Below are 20,983 nucleotides of genomic sequence, written 5' to 3'. Positions count from 1 at the left end.
AGAGCACATGCGAGGGCAGGGGAGAGGCAGAGAGAGGGAGAGAGAGAGAATCCCAAACAGGAGCTGGATGCTGGGCTTGAACTCACCAACAGTGCCATCATGGCCCGAGCTGAAATCAAGAGTCATATGATTAAACAACCGAGCCACCCAGGCGTCCCTATGCAGACTCTTTTTATAAAGCTATTCAGAGGGTCCTCTTTGGTGTCATAAACTTAAACTAAGGAAACCACCTTTCCTTCCTTCCTGACACATTATTTCATGAGGAATGCATCCTGTTGCTTACATAGACAAGCAGAATTCTTTCCAAGCAGAAAAACCATCAATTCTGCTTGCTTTTGTGTGCTGTCTATATACTACAAATTTGTCTTCAACTACACAAATTTGTTGTAGAAAACTGGCAACTCAAAAACATAAGCAAACCTTATCGTATTCAAATAACCCGTAAACTATTTAAAAAATATATTGCTTTAATAAGTTAGAGTATAAAAAGAAATACACATTAAAAAAAAAGAAAGAAAGAAAGAAAAGGGGTGCCTGGGTGGCTCAGTTGGTTAAATGTCGGACTTTGGCTCAGGTCATGATCTCACCGTTCGTGGGTTTAAGCCCCACGTCCGGTTCTGTGCTGACAGCTCAGAGCCTGGAGCCTATTTCAGATTCCATGTCTCCCTCTCTCTCTCTCTGCCCCTCCCCTGCTCATGCTTTGTCTCTCTCTGTCTCAAAAATAAATAAACATTTAAAAAAAAAGAAGTTAGAGTATTAAAAAAAAAACAAAACAAAAGATTCAGCACCCTCCCCCACCAGATTCCCTAACTTTTAGCCACACAGACAGAATTCACAGTGAACTCTGGTTTTCGAGTAAAAGACAAGTCAACTTTACAGGTGATCATAGACGACAGTGTTTCTTCTCCATGTGCCTGCTTTGGAGCTGTATTGCTGCTGAGCACGCAAAACTCTCCTCGTGAGTATTTTATGATATATTGGAGCCAGAAATAAGAGACGTTAGTGCTGAAAGGGACGGCCGGTGGGCTCTGATTCAATTCACATACCCTTGCTGCACCAGGCTCTTTAAGATCATCATTGAGTTAGTCTAAGAATTTTGAAGCTGTACAATTCAGAGCAGTACATTACAATATGCCAATATTACTATTCTCCTGCTCTGACATTCTCCATTGATTGACAGATGAAGGAGAAGGAAGGGCAGTCACCATTAACTGAGAGTAAATGAAACTGGAATATTAAAATTCAGGATTATTTGAGTGACTGAATCGGCTGGCAGAGTGTTCGCCAGTTAAGGGTGGGGAAAGATTAATTCTGCACATGACACCACTCCGTATTTATACAAGTCTACTGGGACAATTGTTTGCCTTGAATTGTTTTCTTCATTCATTTCATTCAGACGGTTGTGTTGACTGATTTTTCTTTTTGATGTATGGAATGACTGTTTGACTGAATTTACCATTTAATTTCCACTAAAGCACTGTAAAAACAATACATTAGTCAAATTAGATTGGCAGGTATGAAAAGCTTACCCCAGAACTAGAGAGAAATACAATATTGCTTTCTATAGATTTGTAAGACATATGTTCTGGGTTCAGGGGAATTGTTCCAGCTTTAGCTATTTTGCCACATGCCTTGGCTTTAGTTTCCAAAATGTAGGGCCACTGATCCCATAGGAAACATAAGAACTGGGGTGCCTGGGTGGCTCAGTCGGTTAAGAGTCTGACTCTTGATTTTGACTCAAGTCATGATTTCATCGTCGTGAGATCAAGCCCTCCATCAAGCTCCTCTCTGGGCACGGAACCTGCTTAAGAGTCTCTCCTGTTCTCTCTGCCTCTCACCCACATGCGTGTGCCCTCCTGCCTCTCTCTCTCACACACACACAAAAGAAAAGAACTGTGAAGTCCAGATAAAAATAATTTTGTATGAATATGAGAATCACATAACAGAATCAGAAAAAAATGATTATGAGATAAATTTTATAGAGTTTCTTACTTACCAGGACATATTGCTATGTTAAACTGTTGGGTATTATTCTAGAAGTTTGTCAGGAACAAATACTTCAAGTATATTATAGGAAATTTTATTTTTTAAATATTTATTTATTTATTTTGAGAGAGAGAGAGAGCACGAGCATGAGCAGAAGAGGAACAGAGAGAGAGGGAGAGAAAAAAATCCCAAGCAAGCTCTGTACTATCAGCACGGAGCCCAATTCAGGAATTGATCCCACGAACTGGGAGATTATGACCCGAGCTGAAATCAGGAGGTGGGTGCTCAACTGACTGAGGTACCCAGGCACATCCTAGAACATTTTCTTTATTTACAATTTAATTCTTCTAATATTTAGAGTTACTATGACAGGCCATCTCTTCATGTCCCATCCTATAACTTGCTGCTTTTATTGAACATTGGGGAATTGGTGACAAAGGTAGGAAAGAGAGACGATTTTCTAGTACTTGATTGTTCTTCAATAATGCTGAGTTTATAAAGTGTTTTCCTCCATAGTTGACTAATTTATCATGGCAGAGATGGTTAGATACTACTCTTGGACATGAAAAAGATCTTTAGAAGTTTTCTCTATTCCGTTCACCACTCTCTATTCTTGTTCGAAGCAAAATCAATACCTTGCAAAATTAACACAGCAGCTTAATTATAATTTTTAATCTTAAAATTTTTAATCTGTGAAAATGGGAAATTTTTGGTAGGAAAAAGCTATGGAAGATGAGAGAAAACAATCGTAGAATTCAGAAGACAACAAAACAGATTTTTTAAAATGATGGGTAAGGACTTTTGTTTCCAATTATATCAGCTTACCCTGGAAAATAACCAACAAGAAAAGCTAGAATAATTATAAACCACATTTGACTGTGGGCATTAGAAAGCTACTGCGGTAGCCAAGACCTAGAAAAGTAAACTAGAGAAAGAAACTAAAGTAAGAATAATGTTCTGTACATGCTTTTCTAGTCCAGGCATTTTGAAAGTATTGATGAAGAACAAGAATCTGAATATAATATTGTATGTCAACTATACTTCAATTAAAAATAGATTTTAAAAATAACCAAACACCATAAGAGTCTTAAAAGCCTAACTGAATGTAGCTCTTAAGAAGCAGAAAGCCACTAGATCTCAGGGCAATATCATCAGACTAGGAGACCAAAGTGGGAATTTGGGGTTAACAAGGCAGCAAGAATTTTAAGCACCAAGATCCCAGAGAAAAAAGAGGTTCAGAAAATCGGGCTGCATGTTCAGTAACAGTTTTTCCTTCAGGTATTTTTTGACTTAGGTAGACAAGACAAGACACTGAGAAGGTAAACAAAAGCTAACTGAAGTCAAAGCAAAGATTTATCAGGTTCATCACACTGGAGAGATAAAATTGAGGTACAGAACCCACCAAGAAACAGTGGACCAGTGGAAAACTAAGGATATGAGTTGGGACCATTGAAAGTCTGTGAGTGTGTGTGTGTGTGTGTGTGTGTGTGTGTGTGTGTCTTAGTACAGTTGATGAAACAGATCTAAACTGAACTTTATAAAAAAAGAAAATGAGTATCAAGTTTATTGAGTGATTAAGGTGATCTGCCCCTCAGCTTCCCACCTGAAAACGGGAAATTCTCTCCAGAGGAAAATAACATCATCCAGATTTTCTACAATATTTCATATCCCAGGTCTGGTATTCATTGGAAAGTCACCAAGACCACCAAGGAAAGAATAAGAATTAAAAATAACAACAATATCTATTATAGCCAAATTATGGAAACAGCCCAAATTTCCATCGACTGATGAATGGAAAAAGAAGATGTGGTGTGTGTGTATACACACACACACACACACACACACACACACAAAGACACAGCAATATCACTCATTTGGAACGGTATGAATGGAACTAGAGTATGTTATGCTAAGTGAAATAAGTCAATCAGAGAAAGATAAATATTATATGATTCCTCTCGTGTGGAATTTAAAAAACAAAATAAATGATCATAAGGGGGAAAAAAAAGAGAGAGGCAAACCAAGAAACAGACCCTTAACTATAGAGAACCAACTAATGGTTACCAGAGAGGTGGTGGGTGAAGGGATGTGTTAAACAGGAAGTTCAAGAAAATAGATGGCAAGGTGGTGCATTTACAAGACGAGAAACTATGATATGTGTGAAGTTAAAATGAAAAAATTAAAAAATGTATTTACTAAAGTTAAAACTCAGTAACAGTGTGGACACGGGTGAAGAGAAACTAGTGAAATGAAGATACAGTAGTAAAAATAGTAAGACTGAAGCAGGAAAACTAAAAAAAACAAAAAGTACAGAAGACAGCATTTGAGACATATGGGGCCTAGTCAACATTTTTTATCATATGTTTAATTGGAGTCAAATAAAAAAGAAGAGAGAGATTGGGGAGAAAGTAATATTTTAGAAATAACAGCTGAAAGTTTTCTAAAACAAAAAAAGAATATTTCAAGCCAGAAATTCAACAAGCACTGAAAAATGGAATCGAGAGTAAATACGAAGAAAATCATTCCTAGGACCATCACGGTATAATTCATAAATAGCAAAGAGAAATAGAAAAAAAGTAGCCAGAGGGAAAAAAGAGATAATACTTTCAAAGGAACAACAGTAACATTAAGGTTACAGCCTATTTCTAAACAAAAATGATGGATACAAGGAAATAATGGAATAATATTTTTAAGTACCAAAGGAAAGTAACTACCAGTCTAGAATTCTAGAGACAGAGAAATGTTGTTTGAAAGAAAAGACGAAATAAAGAAATTTTCTGACGAGCAAAACCTAAATACCCAAAGGACAAAGTTTATTGAAACAAAGACAATTGCCAATTCCATGTCACTTACAAAAGACAAGAATCGTTATAAGGAAAGCGAAAGATTGAAAGCTGACAGATGGAAACATTATGTCATGAAAATAAAAAATAAAATTGAAAAAGGTATTTTGATGTCAAAGTAGACTTGAAAGCAAAGAGTATCACTAGGGATAAGGCAGGATGATGAAATCAACTATTAATTTACAAGGAGCATATTATAAATCTAAACTTCAGTGCAATATATGAAGTAGAAAACTCTAAATTACTGTAGTAGTAACATAGAACAAAATAAATCAGTAAATGACAGAGAATGTGAATATCATTATTAAAAGACTTGGCCTAAAATTTACATAAAGCAACACATAAACACAGGGAACACATATTAAATTAATATACAATTTTTTGGGGGGTACAACATGGCACATTTATAAAAATTGGCCTTATGCTGGTTATAAAGCAAGCTTCAATGCATGTCAAAGGTTGAATGTATTAAAAGCATTTTTTCAAAGAAAGAACCCAATGAGTAATTAAAAAATACATTAACTAATATTTTTTAAATATTTGGATGTTAAAAACACATCTAATCAGTACACAAGTGGAGGATAAAGTCACAATGGAATTAGAATTTTATTAAATGAATGATAATAAAAATATTTCATATCAAAACCTGTGGGTTGTAAATAAAGCTGTGGTTACAGAAAAATTTAAGTATTAAAATTTATATTAGAAGAAAAGAAGAGCTGTAAATTAGCAAATATACATCAAAGTATTTTCAAAAATAGTAACAAATTAAATCCAAAATTTTAGAAAAAGGAAATACATACAGAGCAAAACTTAACAGAAAGGAGGATAAACATGTAATAGAGAATATTAAAAAGCTAATGATTTTTTTAAAAGATAAATATGGTTGAAAAATCTCTAACAATACAAATTAAAAAAAAATGGGAACATTATTACAGTTCCTATAGAAATTAAAAATATAAAAAGGATATTACACAGTTTCAAATTAATCAATTTGATAATTAAAAATTTTCAAATCACTGGAGGAGCTCCTAGATGGTTGTCAGTTAAGCATCTGACTTTGGCTTGGTTATGATCTCACGGTTGTTGAGTTTGAGCCCTGCATTGGGCTCTATGCTGACAGCTCAGAGCCTGGAGCCTGCCTCAGATTCTGTGTCTCCCTCTCTCTCTGCCTCTCCCCTGCTTGTGCTCTTTCTCTCTCAAGTTAAATATTAAAAAAATTTAAAACTTTCAAATCACTTGAATAAAATTATACACCTAAAAGATATGAAATATATAAGGGATAATTTTAAGTCTATTCATGAATTTGGATTTGTAATTTAAAATGTCTTTAGGGGCGCCTGGGTGGCTCAGTCAGTTAAGCATCTGACTTTGGCTCAGGGCACGATCTCCTGATTTGTGAGTTCCAGTCCCACATCAGGCTCTGTGCTGACAGCTCAGAGCCTGGAGCCTGTTTCAGATTCTGTGTCTTCCTCTCTCTCTCTGTCCCTCCCTTGCTCATGCTCTCTCTCTCTCAAAAATAAATAGACATTAAAAAATTAATAAAATAAAATAAAATAAAATAAAATAAAATAAAATGTCTTTAAAAAATGAGGTGGCTGGGTGGTTCAGTCCATTAAGCGTCCCACTTCAGCTCAGGTCATGATCTCACTGTCCCTGAGTTTGAGCCACTCATCAGGGTCCATGCTGACAGCTCAGAGCCTGCTTCGGATTCTGTGTCTCCTTCGTCTCTGCACCTCCCCTGCTTGCACTAGGTCTCTCTCTCTTTCAAAAATAAATAAACATTAAAAAATAAAATAAAATAAAATTAAATTAAATTAAAATAAAATAAAATATCTTAAAAAAATAACCTTTCCAGAACCATTTGTATTCACCAATAAATTCTTCCAAATATTTAAAAAAGAAAAAAAAAAAAAACAATCTTAGAAAAGTTCTTCCAGAGAAGTGAAGAGGGGATATTTTTCCAACTCTTCTTATTAAGCTAGCATAAACTTGATATCATAAATTGACAATAAAATTAAGTGAAAGAAAACACATAAAAACAATAAAATGTCTAAGCAAAATAAGATTTGTTTCTGAAATAAATAAGAATGATTTAACATTAAAAATTCTATCAATAAAATTCAACACACTGACAAATAAAATTATCTCAATAAATGCAGAGAATGTTTGATAATTGGATAAAATTCAACATTAGAATATTATCTAAAAATCTCAGAGAAAACTAGAAAAGTAAGAAAACTTTCTTAAGCTAATAAAGAGCATCTACATACAAATCTTATAGCAAAACTTTTAAGCCTTTAAAATAATAAAGGCTTCACTCCAAGATAAGAAATAATAAAATGATGACCACTCTCCCACCTTCTATTATGTGGGAGAAATAGATGGGCAGTACAATAAAAAAAAGGGGGCAAAAGGCATAATAATTGGGGGAGAACTTTTTTTTTAATATGAAAGTTATTGTCAAATTGGTTTCCATACAACACCCAGTGCTCATCCCCACAGGTGCCCTCCTCAATACCCATCACCCACCCTCCCCTCCCTCCCACCCCCCATCAACCCTCAGTTTGTTCTCAGTTTTTTAAGAGTCTCTTATGCTTTGGCTCTCTCCCTCTCTAACCTCTTTTTTTTTCTTCTTCTTCTTCTTCTGGGGGAGAACTTTTTATTACTTATCAATGTCAAAAAATACATAGAAAATTCTCCCAAATTTACAGATGAACTGATAGATTATATAAGATAATTTTTCAAGTATACAGGATAAAAGGCCAATATAGAAAATTAATTGTAGGGCTCTATACCAGAAACAAGCAATTAGAAAATAAAAATATGTAAAGATATTAGTTTAATAGAATCCCAAATTATCTAATACTTATAAACAAATCTCTAAGTATCATGAACAATACTCAAAGAAGTATCGACTGTTACTGAAGGAAGTTAAAGAAAATCTAAATAAATGGAACTGATATTGAGAGAAGTTAAAGAAAATCTAAGTAAGTGGAAGTATGCATTCTTGTTCTGGGATGGGAATGCTACATAGTTTGAAGACGTCAATTCTCTACAAATTGTTCATAGATTCAATGTAATCCCAGACAGAATTCTAACCAGGTTTTACTGTGGGTAGTGGTAATTAACTAACGGTGGTAAAGATGCCAAAATGTTTATGGAAATGTAAAGGGTCAAAAATACACATGGCAATCTTGAAGAAGGTTTTCAAAGTTAAAGGACTTGTAGTTCTAGGTAGTAACACTATCAAACTACTGTGATTAAGGCCGTGAAGTTTGGGTACACCAACAGACAAGTAAATCAGTGAAACAATACAGACAGCTGGGTAACACGTTAAATGCATGTTGTTATTTGACTCATGACAGGTGGCACTCAGTGCGGTGTGGAGAAGGCTATGTTTGCAATGTGGGACGCTAGGGGAGATCGTATGTCCACATGGAAAAATAGTGAATCTTGATGCTTGATACATAAAAATCAGTCTAGAATGCTATGGATCTAAATGTGAGCTGTACGGTAATAAAGCCTCTAGAAGATAACTTATGACCTTAGGTTAGCATCTATTGCACTGTACCTAGTGGTGGGGGCCGGACAGACCTAAGAGCCGCAGGAGGCCAGCAACAGGCAAAGACGGAGTTTGGGTTTCCAAGTGAGGTCCGCAGAGACCACAGTGAACATGAAGACCAGGAGCAGGCTCCAAGGAAGAGCTTTTAGTATATACAGAAATGGAAAAATTAAAGTGTATTTGAGAGCTGGCACTGTAATTCCTCTTACGGCTGACTCAGGTTGCTGGGCAAAGATAAGACGTGCTTGATGTACAAGGTGAACATCTTCATTAAATCCCAGCGGCGTCTTGGTACCGAGACCACGTAATGAAGTAGAACCTGGAATCCATGTGGGTAATCCAGGGAAGAGGAGGATGAGAAACAGAGACAGGAGGGAAGGGAAATAGTGCAGATGGGTGCTGCTGCAGCCCAAAGGCTGCATTGGCCCCCTACCTCCAAATCTTAAATAAAAGCCACTGCGTTCCTAAGTCTTCTAGGTGTGTGGAATTGCCCTTTAGAGCCTGAAAATGGGGTCATGTCTCCTGTCGGGATTACTACAGCGCAGAATAGAAGCAGAATGTTTGCAAGTGCTTCCCCACCTGACCTGGGAGTGGTGGGGAGCAGGAGGAGGCCTTGAGTCTGCCAGCCCCTCAATGGGCAGAGGCAGGACAGGAAGGCTGGATTCTTGAGCAGGCTGAAGTTCTGGGAGGCCTTTCAGGAGTTAAGTCCCATTGTGAATATTATACTTTCAATGATCCCTTTTTCCTCACTGCCCAGCCTTCCCCCCACTGCCCCTGGGACTCCAAGGGGTTAAATGAGTACTCTGTGACTTGTATTTGGTACTCCAAAAACTTGACTTGTCCTTCAGGACTTTGGGGAAAAGTCTGCCATACATCTACCAGTTTATGGTTTGTTTTGTTTTGTTTTTAATTTTATTATTATTATTATTTTTGTGGAGGGAAGGGCAGAGAGAGAGAGGGGCAGAGAGAATCTTAAGCAGGCTCCAAGCCCAGTGTGGAGCCAGACCTGGGGCTTATCTCACAATGGAGAGATCATAACCTGAGCCAAAAAATCAAGTCAGATGCTTAACAGACTGAGGTCACCCAGGCACCCTGGCTTCTGTTTTTTGATCTGTTGGCTCCAGGCTAGTCTACTCAAACTGCCTTTTCCATTTCTGCCAAGAATCCACTTGCAACCCCTTCCCAGGACCATCCAAATCCTTTTCTGGGACAGGAAGAGGAGAAGGAGAATTAATGAAGGTCATTTTTATGTCTAGAAGGAAAGTTGATCACATGACCCCACAGTATTCATCTCCTCCAGTGTTCAGGGTTTTTTCCTAGCTTAATCATGGGTACTAGTGCAGCCTCAGCCCCGACTCAAAGAGGTTCTAGAACATGGTCCTTACCTCGGCATGAAGTCTGTCTCGATTCTCCACTTTCTCTGCTTGCCTATTATCTTGAGCCCCTGACTCACAGGCTTTCTGGACCTGTAAGGAAGATACACACTTCACAGAACCAAACATATTGAAATGACGTCTTACGAAGATATTGAAACAACCAAAAAAGCATACATGAGGATTGTTTCTCCTGAGGACTCAATTATCTGGAGGGCCTATAGCAAACTTTGATTGATAAATCTAACTTTGCTTTCCTTGGCAATAGTTGATCACACCGTGATGAAAACAAGTCAGAGAATGGAAAAATAATATTTGGATTTCAACAAAATAGTGAAAATTCAGAGACTGTCTTTGACTTTCGCAAGGGGAGAAAAGATTTCACATTTTGATTGTGTATGGCAGGAATCCCTTTTCAAACCAGGGCAGTCTGTATGATGCACTTAAAAATCAACCTTTTCAAATACAGCTGCAACCCCCACAAGATTTCTTGATTTCTCTGGAGTCAGATAAAGCACCACATATCAGAGCGGTGCCCTGTATGTGAAAGTGATAAAGATAATTTGGAAGCACAGCAGTGGCTCAAAATATGGATCTGGCAGATGTTCATGGAAATGTTTTCTACTACTAAATTCATTGCGTAAAAATTTAAATGTCCAAATTCAGGCACGTAGTTCCCACCAGCCATCAGGAGCTTTGACCCTATTAACAGCTGAGTGTGTATTGTTAAATCCTACTTTGGCATTTCCAGAAGCTATTGGGTTTCTTTAATGCCTGTTACTATTTCCTTTGTGTCTTTCGGCTTTTCTTTACAAACATAGTTACATGACCTTGGGGAACTTATATTATGTCCTCGGGTCTCGGGCGCCTTCTTTGTGAGTGTCTAGGTATATCTTTAGTATTGCCCAACAGGATTTCCTGTGATAATGAAAACGCACTCTATATGTACTGTCTAATGCAGCATCCATGAGCCACAGGTGGCTAATAAACACGTTTGAGATACAGCTAATGCCACTGAGGAAGTGAATTTTTAATTTTATTTTAAAATCCATTTAACTATAAGTAACCCTATGTGGCTAGCATCCACTTCATTTGACAGTGCAGATCTAGTCATTTTGGGGGCTACTGTCCCCTCTAAAACTCTCCCATTCATTAACTCAAATATTTTTGCCCTTTGACAAGCAGAAAGTAATTTAATGCTTTGCTTGAAATTATTTTTCAAGAACTTTCTCAGTTTGGGAACATTATATTCTTAACATTTTCTTTGCTTTATGAAACTTTAATAATATTGGAGTTTCTTGCCCTTGGTACCACCTCTGTGATTATAGGAAGTACCGTGGATGAACAAGGATCATTGAAGAGATCATCAAGAGAAGCCTCCCTCTGGATTTCATTTCATTAGGAGGGTGTTCAGAATGCCCAAATGCTAAATTGCTTAGAATAAAACCCACATCTTTCTGGTGCTATGTTGTTTTCTACATGTAGCTAGAAAAATGTTGGTAGTTATGTCTTAAAAAATAATCTTTAAAATCGGCACATCTATTTTTGAAGCTGATTTGGCTGTTCAAGGCTTGCATAGCACTTCACCATCTCACTAATATTTCACTTAGTAAACAAATGCAGTTGCCATGATTGCTCTAGGTTACATGTTCTTTGAAGTTAGGAAATATTTATATCACAGACTCTATACATAGCACAATCTCCATTGCTAATTCAGATCATACTTTAAGATATAAGAGAAAATTTAACAGTTATTATGGTGGCCATAAACATCTAGCAAACCAACCGGAAAACAAACGCACGTCTTTTTTTTTTTCTTTTTCCTTTTTGGAAGCCAAGAAAAAAAAGAGAAATACCTAGTGCAAAACCATCTCTCTAATAATTACTGTTGTATTTAAAATATACATTTGCTAAATTTATTTTAAAAAATCTTCTTATAGTAGAATTTCAGGTTGTACCTGAAGGATTATATTGGAGGTGAAAATAATCATGTGGTCTGACCAGCCTGAATCACATATTCAAAGTGATTGGAAAGGGCGATAGAGTTTTAGAAATTCACCTCTGATATTATCCACTGGACCAACTGAGTCACAGTAGAAACTACTGCTTTATTGGAGGCAGTCAGCAGCCTGGACCATTACTCTAGTACAATTATACACGCAGAAATATACACAGACCAGCATGCATTCACTAACATATAGGAATTCTTCATTTAGCTGCGTTTTTAGGCAATGAGGTATTGTACATTAGAAGATGTTTTTAAAACTACAAATTTAAGAAAAGGTATTTTAAACATCACTTTCAGGAATTTTTTTTTCTAAAATTAAGAAATGCGTACATTGGCATATTGAATGTTTCCTTGATAACTCAGGGTCATCGTGCAATCGATGTTTGTGTTGATGATGCAGATGGAAACTAGACAGGTGTGCTTATTAAAACTGCAGATGGCATAACGCTGGCAGGTGTAACTGATGGAAGAGTAAAGAGAAATCCAAAAATGAAAACAAAAAATGATAAAAAGCAATCAGTAGGGGCGACCGAGTGGCTCAGTTGGTTAAGCGTCCAACTTTGGCTCAGGTCGTGGGGTCACAGTTGGTGAGTTTGAGCCCCGCATAGGGCTGTCTGCTGTCAGCCCCGGAGCCCGCTTCAGATCCTCTGTCCCTCCCCCCTCTTCCGCTCCCCCCCCCCAGGGGGAGGGGAAATAAATAAATATTAGAAAAGCAATCAGTAAATGTAAAATTCTGAAATTTCTGTATTTAGTTTCAGAAACTCCACGGATACAAGTGAGGGATCCCAGAATCACTGGCTGCCTTTCTGGCTTGCTTGCTTTTTTTTCCCCTTTTTTCTTCTACCTCAGATTGTTCCAGAAGTTCACAGGTGCTTGCAAGACCAACTCTACTACCTGCTTAGTCTCACACAAATTTTACAATATGTCCATGAGATAGTGTGGAGGTAAAATACAATGCATCACTCTGAGATCTGTTGTTAAAATAAAATTAGAAACCAACCTGTAAACATATAGAAAGTAGGCGTCAGACACTAATTTCCTAGGAATGTCCCTGCATGTCTACTGGGTAAATCTTATTTCCCAAGATCACTTTTTCTTTTTTTTTTTTAAACATTTATTTTTGAGTGAGAGAGAGAGCAAAAGCAGAGGGGAGCAGAGAGAAAGGGGGTCAGAGGATCCAAAGCGAGGTCTGTGCTGACAGCTGCAGGACTCAAACTTACAAACTGTGAGATCATGACCTGAGCTGAAGTTGGACACTCAACCGACTGAGCCGCCCAGGTGCCCCTCCCAAGATCACTTTTTATTGGTACCTGATTCCAAGTTATTTCACTCCCACCTCAACCACTAACATATATTCGTACTTTTTGTGATCCTAGTTATTCATTTATTAAATAATTAACCATCAGACTGTTAGGATTAAGTAAAGAGTAAAACAAAAATATTGGAATCCCTTAGGGGAGTTAAGCAGCTTTGCCAATAAACAGAGGGCATGGATTTAAAGAAACTGCACCCACTGAACCTGCCCTTGTCCTCACTCTTTCCCAAGAAGTATCTGAGATAAACCTAAATTCAGAATTAGTCAGACCGGCTTCCTCAGGCTGACTGGAATTCATTGCTCATGCCCCTGGGGTCAGTGGCACTTTCCAAAGACGGGGTGGTCTTCTCTGCCCACTGCAGAAACCCGGGGCCCCACTGGACCCACTGTCTGCCTGCAATCCCACACTAAAGGCCAGATGCCAGACTTCCTAGAACATTAGTGGCCTACATTTCAGTTTCTGAACTGCTCAGATTGAGTCTTTGAGGACTCTCTCAGCTTGAAACCTGACCCTCAACCCCTTTCCCTGACCTGGACAGTCCTCCTTCCTACTTTAGGCGTTGGTTGCATGGGCCGTAAAATAATATATTTGTCCTTAGTTCTAAATCATTTCTAAAGCTCTAAAGTGCAATGGCTCCTGGAAAGTATTGCTTTTTGCTTGTTTCAATTTTAGAGAGGATTAAACCACAGTTACTCTAAAAGATAGTAAGTTACATTGATGAGTAAAGTATGCTTTTAGAGTTAGATTTACAGAGAAGGAAGATGGCTTAGTACGTTTTAAAACACTAATAATCCATTCTCATGGGATGGGAGGAAGGGGAAGAGAGTTAATAAAATACTAAATGATTCTGACAAATTCAATTAACTGAGCAGTAGCTGATTAGTCAATATTTGAATAAGCCACACACACATGCACTCTACATTTTACTTTAGTTTTCTAAGCGATCCCAGTGAACTGAGTCCTAGTAACTCTCCGTTCAACAATTCAGTTTTCAAAAACAGTTACTGTTTCTGGAAGAAGAAATATTGCCTGTCAGTCCTAATTGATGTTTAGCTATCAAGTACATTTGAAACAAATTTATTACTTTGCCTGATCTCAGTTTAATACATTCCAAAGGGCGGGGGGGATGCACAAGAATTTATAGAGTCTCAGTTCTCCACACTAAAGTGTGCGATAAATTACAACATTATTTGGCCATGAAATTAACAAGCCATAGAAACAGCACCATTAGCAAGGTATACAGTGGTAAACAGCAGGCGATGATCATGATATAAAACAAAACAGACCGTGTGTGTGGGTGTAGCAGCCAATAAAGCCATAATTAAATACATTCATATGCATCTTTAGCAGGGAAGCTCTTTGAGGGCAATTGCTTTGAATTCTACATGCCTGTCAGGATATTATGGCCCAGTGCTATGGCCTTTATTCAAAGATGCTGAGAAAGTGTTACCATGGGTAAACTCGGACCTTTTCTCAACAGAGAAGTTGATCAACATGCATTCTGGACAGCAAAATTCCATGGACCTCTCACACTGCTTCCAGTCATCCTACAGTTAAGTGCCATTTCAACAAATCAGGGTGAAATATGGCAGGTTAAGAGGAATTAGAAAGGAAAGGAAGGAAGCAAAAGGAGGGAGGAGAGGAAGGAGGAAGCAAAAAGTGTGTATGGAGTACTTCAACGTTTACATAAAGAATGGACCCCAAACTAACCTGAATACCCTAAACTATCAGCATATGCCATAGAAACTTAAATGCACACAGTAAGCTAAACTTACAGGCTTTGTTTTTTTTTTTTTACTTTATTGCATACACACATCCATCTTAAATAATCTCTATATTTTTATCCAATAAGGGAGCGTTGTTTTGCAAGGCTGTCTGTATTCTATCAGAGGGCGTGTAAAGGGGAGATGACTCAACTTGAACAGAAGAATTAGTTCTCAGGTGAATAACTGCTTCTTATAGGCGGTGACTCTTTGAATTTTCCAGAAATATTTGCAAAAACTCAAAACTGGAGAGGTACTTAGCTGCCCTCAGAAGTTTTATATTAACAAAGTTTCTGTAGGAAGAATATCCTCCTGGATTATCCACACAATAATGACGAACAGGCCAATTTATGCTGAGAAAATTATACAACAACCATGTCACCCCCATTATATTGATAGTCCTCTGGCTTCAATCTTGGACTTCTTGGAAAAGGTAAATACTGAGCCAAGAATAGACACAGGCAATGCCAGAGGCTCTGATAGACCGATAGATGCCCTCAGACAGAACCATCCAGCCAGGCTACAGTTCTGCTTAAAAACATCCCCAAATGAGTGGATCTCAAAAACCATACACCGAGCAAATGAAATCCAGATACAAGAGAGCACCTACTGTATTATTCAATTACTATGAAATTTGAGACTAGGCAAAATTAATCTATAATGACAGAAAAGAAATCAGTGATTGCCTGGCGTGGGAGGTAGGGGGATGTTTGCAAAAGGCTAGGAGGAGAACTTCTAGGCTATTAGAATTGTTCTCTGTCTTACAGGGGGTAGTGGTTATATACATGTGTCCATAGGTTAAAACTCACTGAACTTTTGATTAAAATATATGTATTTTATTGTATGTAAATGACAACTCAATAAGTTTGATTAAAACCAAAACCAAAACCAAAACAACACAAAACAAAAATCTCTCAACACCTCAAAGAAAAAATGCTATTTCCTCCAAGGTATGAGACTGGAAATGAGACACTGGTCCTTTCTGTTTTCAGATATCCCTAGGATTATTTAGAGTATTTTATTTTATTTTATTTTATTTTATTTTGCTTATTTTTTTTTTTCTTAAAGAGAGAGTGAGAGCAGGGGAGGAACAGAGAGAGAGGAGAGAGAGAATCTCAAGCAGGCTCTGAATTCAGCACAGAGCCCCACGCAGGGCTGGATCTCACCACCATGAGACCATGACCTGAGCCAAAATCAAGAGTTGGACACTTAACCAGCTGAGCCACCCAGGCACCCCTCTAGAATATTTTAAAGAGCTAGAATTCCCTAACAAAAGACTTACCACCATTTACCTTGATTTTTTCTCTGCCTCTTCTCCCAACACAGTGAAGTCAAGGTTAGGGAAGAAAAGCCAACTTTTCCATCATCACATACCCTTAACAAAGCTATCATTTATAGATAAATTTTGGCTACAGTTTTAAAAATCTAGCCTCTTGAGATTTACAAATCTTAGCAGTTAAGCTACTGTCTCCACTAGAATTTGGAAAAAATCATTTTGAAAATGAATAGCTGAGATTTGACATTTTTGGTTGCTGTGGTTCTTTCTAACCCTGCAGGAGAAATGATAGGTGTGAACCTGAGTAGGAATGAGAGACACACACCTAAAGTAAAAACATTACCTTGTTGCATTTGCGTGATTACAACTTATACAAGCCCCCTGTAAACAAAAGCCTATTGTCAGAATCGAAAGAATGCGATCTCAGCGAAAGCCAGGATATTTGTCTCCTGGTTTTGTGAATTTTATTTTTCACCCTTGAGTCTCCATGCCCAGAACAGTGGTTGGCAAGAAAGAGTGATGAAAAATGTTTGTTGAATGACTAAGTTAATAAGTTCTGGTGGTCGGTATACATTTCAAACTGTCATTGTGTTGTGCTTTCTATAGCAGAGCTTAGAAGGGACTCCTCAAGGTATTTGCAGTCAAGGATCATCGTGATCAATCTATCCTTCCTCTGAAATGGTCCTACAACTCCAACTGGGTTGTTTTCCCTAACTTCGGGGTCATTTCCAATAGAAAAGCCATTACTTTCAGCGGATTGCAATACAAACACATCATGGATATGCTTCATGATGATCTTCTTAATAGTATATCAATTGATTCCTCATGCCTCCTCACCTTAATTTACACCCGGCTTTTCACTAATGGCCTCACATTCCCTCCTCACTCAGCTGCGGGCTTCTTCTCCAACCACCATTTCACCCTGACACCAAAGGAAGAATCAACACCTTCTTGCTCTTTATGATATGTCCAGGTCATCATCATATCAGGACTGCCCTGAAAAGTAGCCAAACAATTGTTACATCAGAGTCATCAGAGCCATCTGACAGCTCCGGTTTGCAGCTCTAAAAATTAACTAAGGTATAGCATCTGTCAAAAAATATGTCTATTTAAACCAATGGTAGCACAGCAGAGTCTGAAGTCATTTATGACAATCCGTGTGGGAAGCACCCCCATCTCGGCACATGCAATGCCACACAACACTCTTGCCTGGTCACGTAAGCAAGCAAGAAAGCGCAGCCGTGGATGCTTGCCTTTGTGGAAGAAATACTTAGCTTTAAGAAGCCTTGAAATTCATGCATTTTTCTCGAATGAAATTCCCCATTAATTACTTTCTCTACAAAAAGCAATTATCATTGGAATTGATATAAGCAATTAAGAAGATGCTACCCCGTGTTCCTCCTGCCTGTTGACTTTTCCCTTCTTCTTTATTCCATGTGGCTATCTGAAACACCAGAAATATGTAAGTCTTTGTATTTTTTACCGAGTCGTGTGTGTGTATGTGTGTGTGTGTCCACATGATGAAAACATTACTAAAATATAATAAATAGACTCTTAGGAGGCCCAGCCTACTTGAAGTCCTGGAAATTATGAGAACACTAATATTCATGGACAACTTTACATTGACATTTGCCCCCCAAATTTTCTTGATCTTATTATAGGCAGGAATTGTTTCAAATTTTCTACAGTGATCGTGTGTTAGTTTTATAATTTCATAATAAATATGTTAAAAGTAAACCATACAGTCTCTTGTTACCCATAGTGGTTTAACCGTTCCTTTCCTTGTCCTCAGCAGACGTTGTGTCATATATTAGTACACAAGCAAAGACATTTAACCCAGCAGTGCTTTCTAGTGACAAGAGCTATCCTGGGTCGTCTCTATCCAAGGATGGACTATAAAACCACACTATATGACTCCAAGTAGTCCAAAGGTGCAAAACACTTACCTACCAGAACTCAAAAAGATCATGCGAACTTGCATAGAAAACAAACCTATATCAGTTTATAACTAAACCACGGTATAACCCACTACACGTAATATACTGTCTGTAATGTCCTGAGCCTTTTCCATCCTTAGGTAGCCGGAAATTGTGACAAAATAATACTTTTCACTTTGGGGAGTCACACCATCTCTCATACCAGCCACCCCGTTACTTTCTTAGAGGGAACAGGAAATTAACCTGAATATCATGCAAAAAAAAAAAAAAGTGTTACTGATGTAAAATCTTTGTTTAAAAACAATAACTTCTATAGCAGAGGGAACTTTACCATTGCAGGCTTCAGGTAACCTCTTTATTTCTCAGATTTCATGCTAAATTATAAAATGCCATATTGTGTCTGAAGCTATTTTTTTTCAGGAGTCCACTTTAACTCAGAGCAAATATTTTGGCCCCAAAATTCTAAGCCTTTCTGACTATACCTGCAAGATCCTGGGGACATTGTTAGAACCACCAGAGGACTGGCCAAATTACCAATGTACTGGACAGCTTATAAATTGTAAGTTATACAGAATATGGTATTATTTTTTGCTAAGCAATTCCTGTGAGGCCTTTGGAATGTCAATATAAAGTCCTGTGATGGGGGTGCCTGAGTGGCTCAATTGGCTAAGCGTCCAGCTTCAACTCAGGTCATGATCTCACGGTTGGTGGGTTCGAGCCCCACGTTGGGCTCTGTGCTGACAGCACAGAGCCTGGAACCTGCTTCAGATTCTGTGTCTTCCTCTCTCTCTGCCCCTCCCCTGCTCACTCTCTGTCTCTCAAAATTGAATAAATGTTTACAATTTTTTAAAAATGTCTTATTAAAAAAAAGTCCTATGATGTAGAATCTTTACCCGTAAGATGGGGAACAATGCCAATCCGCAGCACAAATACTTTCATAATCTGATGCTGAAATGCACCAGCAAATAGAATCTGAAATCACATACATCCACTCATTTAGACAGTCCACAAATACTCATTTTTTCTTTAACAAATATTCGTTTTAAAAATCTCCCAGTAAGGTGCACCTGGGTGGCTCAGTTGGTTAAGGTTCTGACTTCAGCTCAGGTCATGATCCCATGGTTTGTGGGTTCGAGCCCTGCATTGGGCTCTGGGCTGACAGCTCGGAGCCTGGAGCCTGCTTCGGATTCTGTGTCTTCCTCTCTCTCTGCCCTCCCCTGCTCACACTCTGTCTCTCTCTCTCTCTCAAAAACAAGTAAACATTAAAAAAAAAAAAATTTGCCAATAAGTGCTGGGCAGTAAGAGTACAATGCTGAAGCAGACATCCTCCATTCGAGGCTTCCTAGAACTTACAACCCAGAGAAATGCCTTCATTGTAAACCATTAGGACCCGTAAGTTCCAGCCAACCCTGTTATCATCAGCAGGTGACCAAGTGATACAGTTTGCTTCCTGAACATTCTTTGTACTTTGTTTTCAAGATTACTTTTCTTCAAGGGACATAATCCAATGGTCAATATCTCCCAGTTAGTAAAGCTTGGAGAAAATTTACTTAGTGAACAATTTCTTGTGGCCTCGCTCTTTTGCCATATTCTCCTCCATGCTCTTGAACTAAGGAGACCTTGATTAAAGTCACTTGCTCTAATCCTATTATTTTAAAATATGGCTTCCCCAGCTTTGAGGATTTCTACTGGACCAATACGGTGGCAAAGCAGCACTGAAGCAGAAGCAGGTAAATTTCAAAATGACAGCTCTAAAAATATCCACTCTCCTTTTGTTCTCCTTCCATCCCTTTGCTCTGAACACCTCTGCCCTGACGCATTGCCTTTACCCTTCCGTGATTACTGCTTCGAAAGGTTTTCTAAGAGCAGGGAGTATTTATGGTTTCATTTGTTCCTGAGTCCTTGGTGGAAAAGGATTGTTCCTGATTCTTACTAATTCCACACTCACATTGTTAGCACGAAAATCGTATTATTTCTTTTATATTCTCCTTGGCTTCATATTTCTTCTGTTTCCTTTTTCTAGGCCAACATGGAAAGAATATTTTTAAAGAAACAATATTCTTTTCCCGTTGCCCTTCTGAGTTTCATATTCATACCTCTGATCTCATTTCTAACCCCTATTAAGGGATGCATCGCAAAAATATAAGAAAATTCTTTGTGCTTTTCCTGTAGCAGCCAATTATTCTAATTTGTTCTGTCTCTAAAGAACGGAATGCGAAATCAACACAAAGGCTGATTATATGATCTGTTCCAAGGGAAAGATCTGAATCGTCTACTTACTAATGAAGCTCTGTATGAACTATTAAGGGTTGACAGAAGCAATCACCAGGAATTTTCATCCTTTAAATTAGTGTTTTCCACCAGATGCACGCCTTTCATTTTGGAGAATCTATTCTTTAAGTTCAGGATACACAGCTGGACAAAAGAAAAGAAAAAAAAAAAGTAACGAACACAACGTTTTTTAAGTAATAACACAGTATATAGCTATCATCCCTCCCTGAGGAATTCAGCCTACTTTATGGACACAATTTAGTACAAACTCATAAGAAAGCTAACAAAACTCAAAATCACTTCACAATAGCCTAGAGAAGTAAAGGTCAAAAATGATTATTGCCAAGCCCAGGAGACAGAAGCACCTACCCAAAAGAGCACAGGACAGGAAAATCAGGATGCCTGTGTTCTAATTTCCGTTATTCCTGTAAAGCATTATTGTGATCTGAGTGCACTCAGCCTGCCCCACTTTTTCCAAGTATAAAAGCCTACATCATTCCTTCAGTAGACTGAAATACCAGATCTGAAAAGTTGTAGACAACAAATTACTGATTCAAAATCAGATCTTTATGAAGTTTCCATTCCATTAGTCTTTCCCACTCTTAATTTTTCAGTTCCTTTTCTGTCCACTCTTGGCCAATGCTC

General features: G+C 38.0%; 1 long non-coding RNA gene across 2 annotated transcripts; it reads right to left on the bottom strand.

Annotated features, from left to right (window-relative positions):
• Positions 1–8,576: 8,576 nt before the first annotated feature.
• On the bottom strand, positions 8,577–20,476 carry LOC122233278. Of its 2 annotated transcripts, none has more exons than XR_006210824.1 (3): positions 20,348–20,476; positions 9,780–9,860; positions 8,577–8,713 (listed from the first exon to the last, which is right to left on the bottom strand). It is a non-coding gene; the product is annotated as an uncharacterized LOC122233278 (long non-coding RNA). The 2 variants fall into 2 exon arrangements; XR_006210825.1 differs by lacking the exon at positions 20,348–20,476 and adding an exon at positions 16,968–17,120.
• Between the last annotated feature and the right edge of the window lie 507 nt (positions 20,477–20,983).

This window comes from Panthera tigris, chromosome D4 (genome assembly GCF_018350195.1).
Source record: "Panthera tigris isolate Pti1 chromosome D4, P.tigris_Pti1_mat1.1, whole genome shotgun sequence".
In the NCBI taxonomy this organism is placed as follows: Eukaryota; Metazoa; Chordata; class Mammalia; order Carnivora; family Felidae; genus Panthera; species Panthera tigris.
The sequence above is the reverse complement of the archived record's forward strand: the minus strand, read 5'-3'. Positions and strand labels throughout refer to the sequence as shown.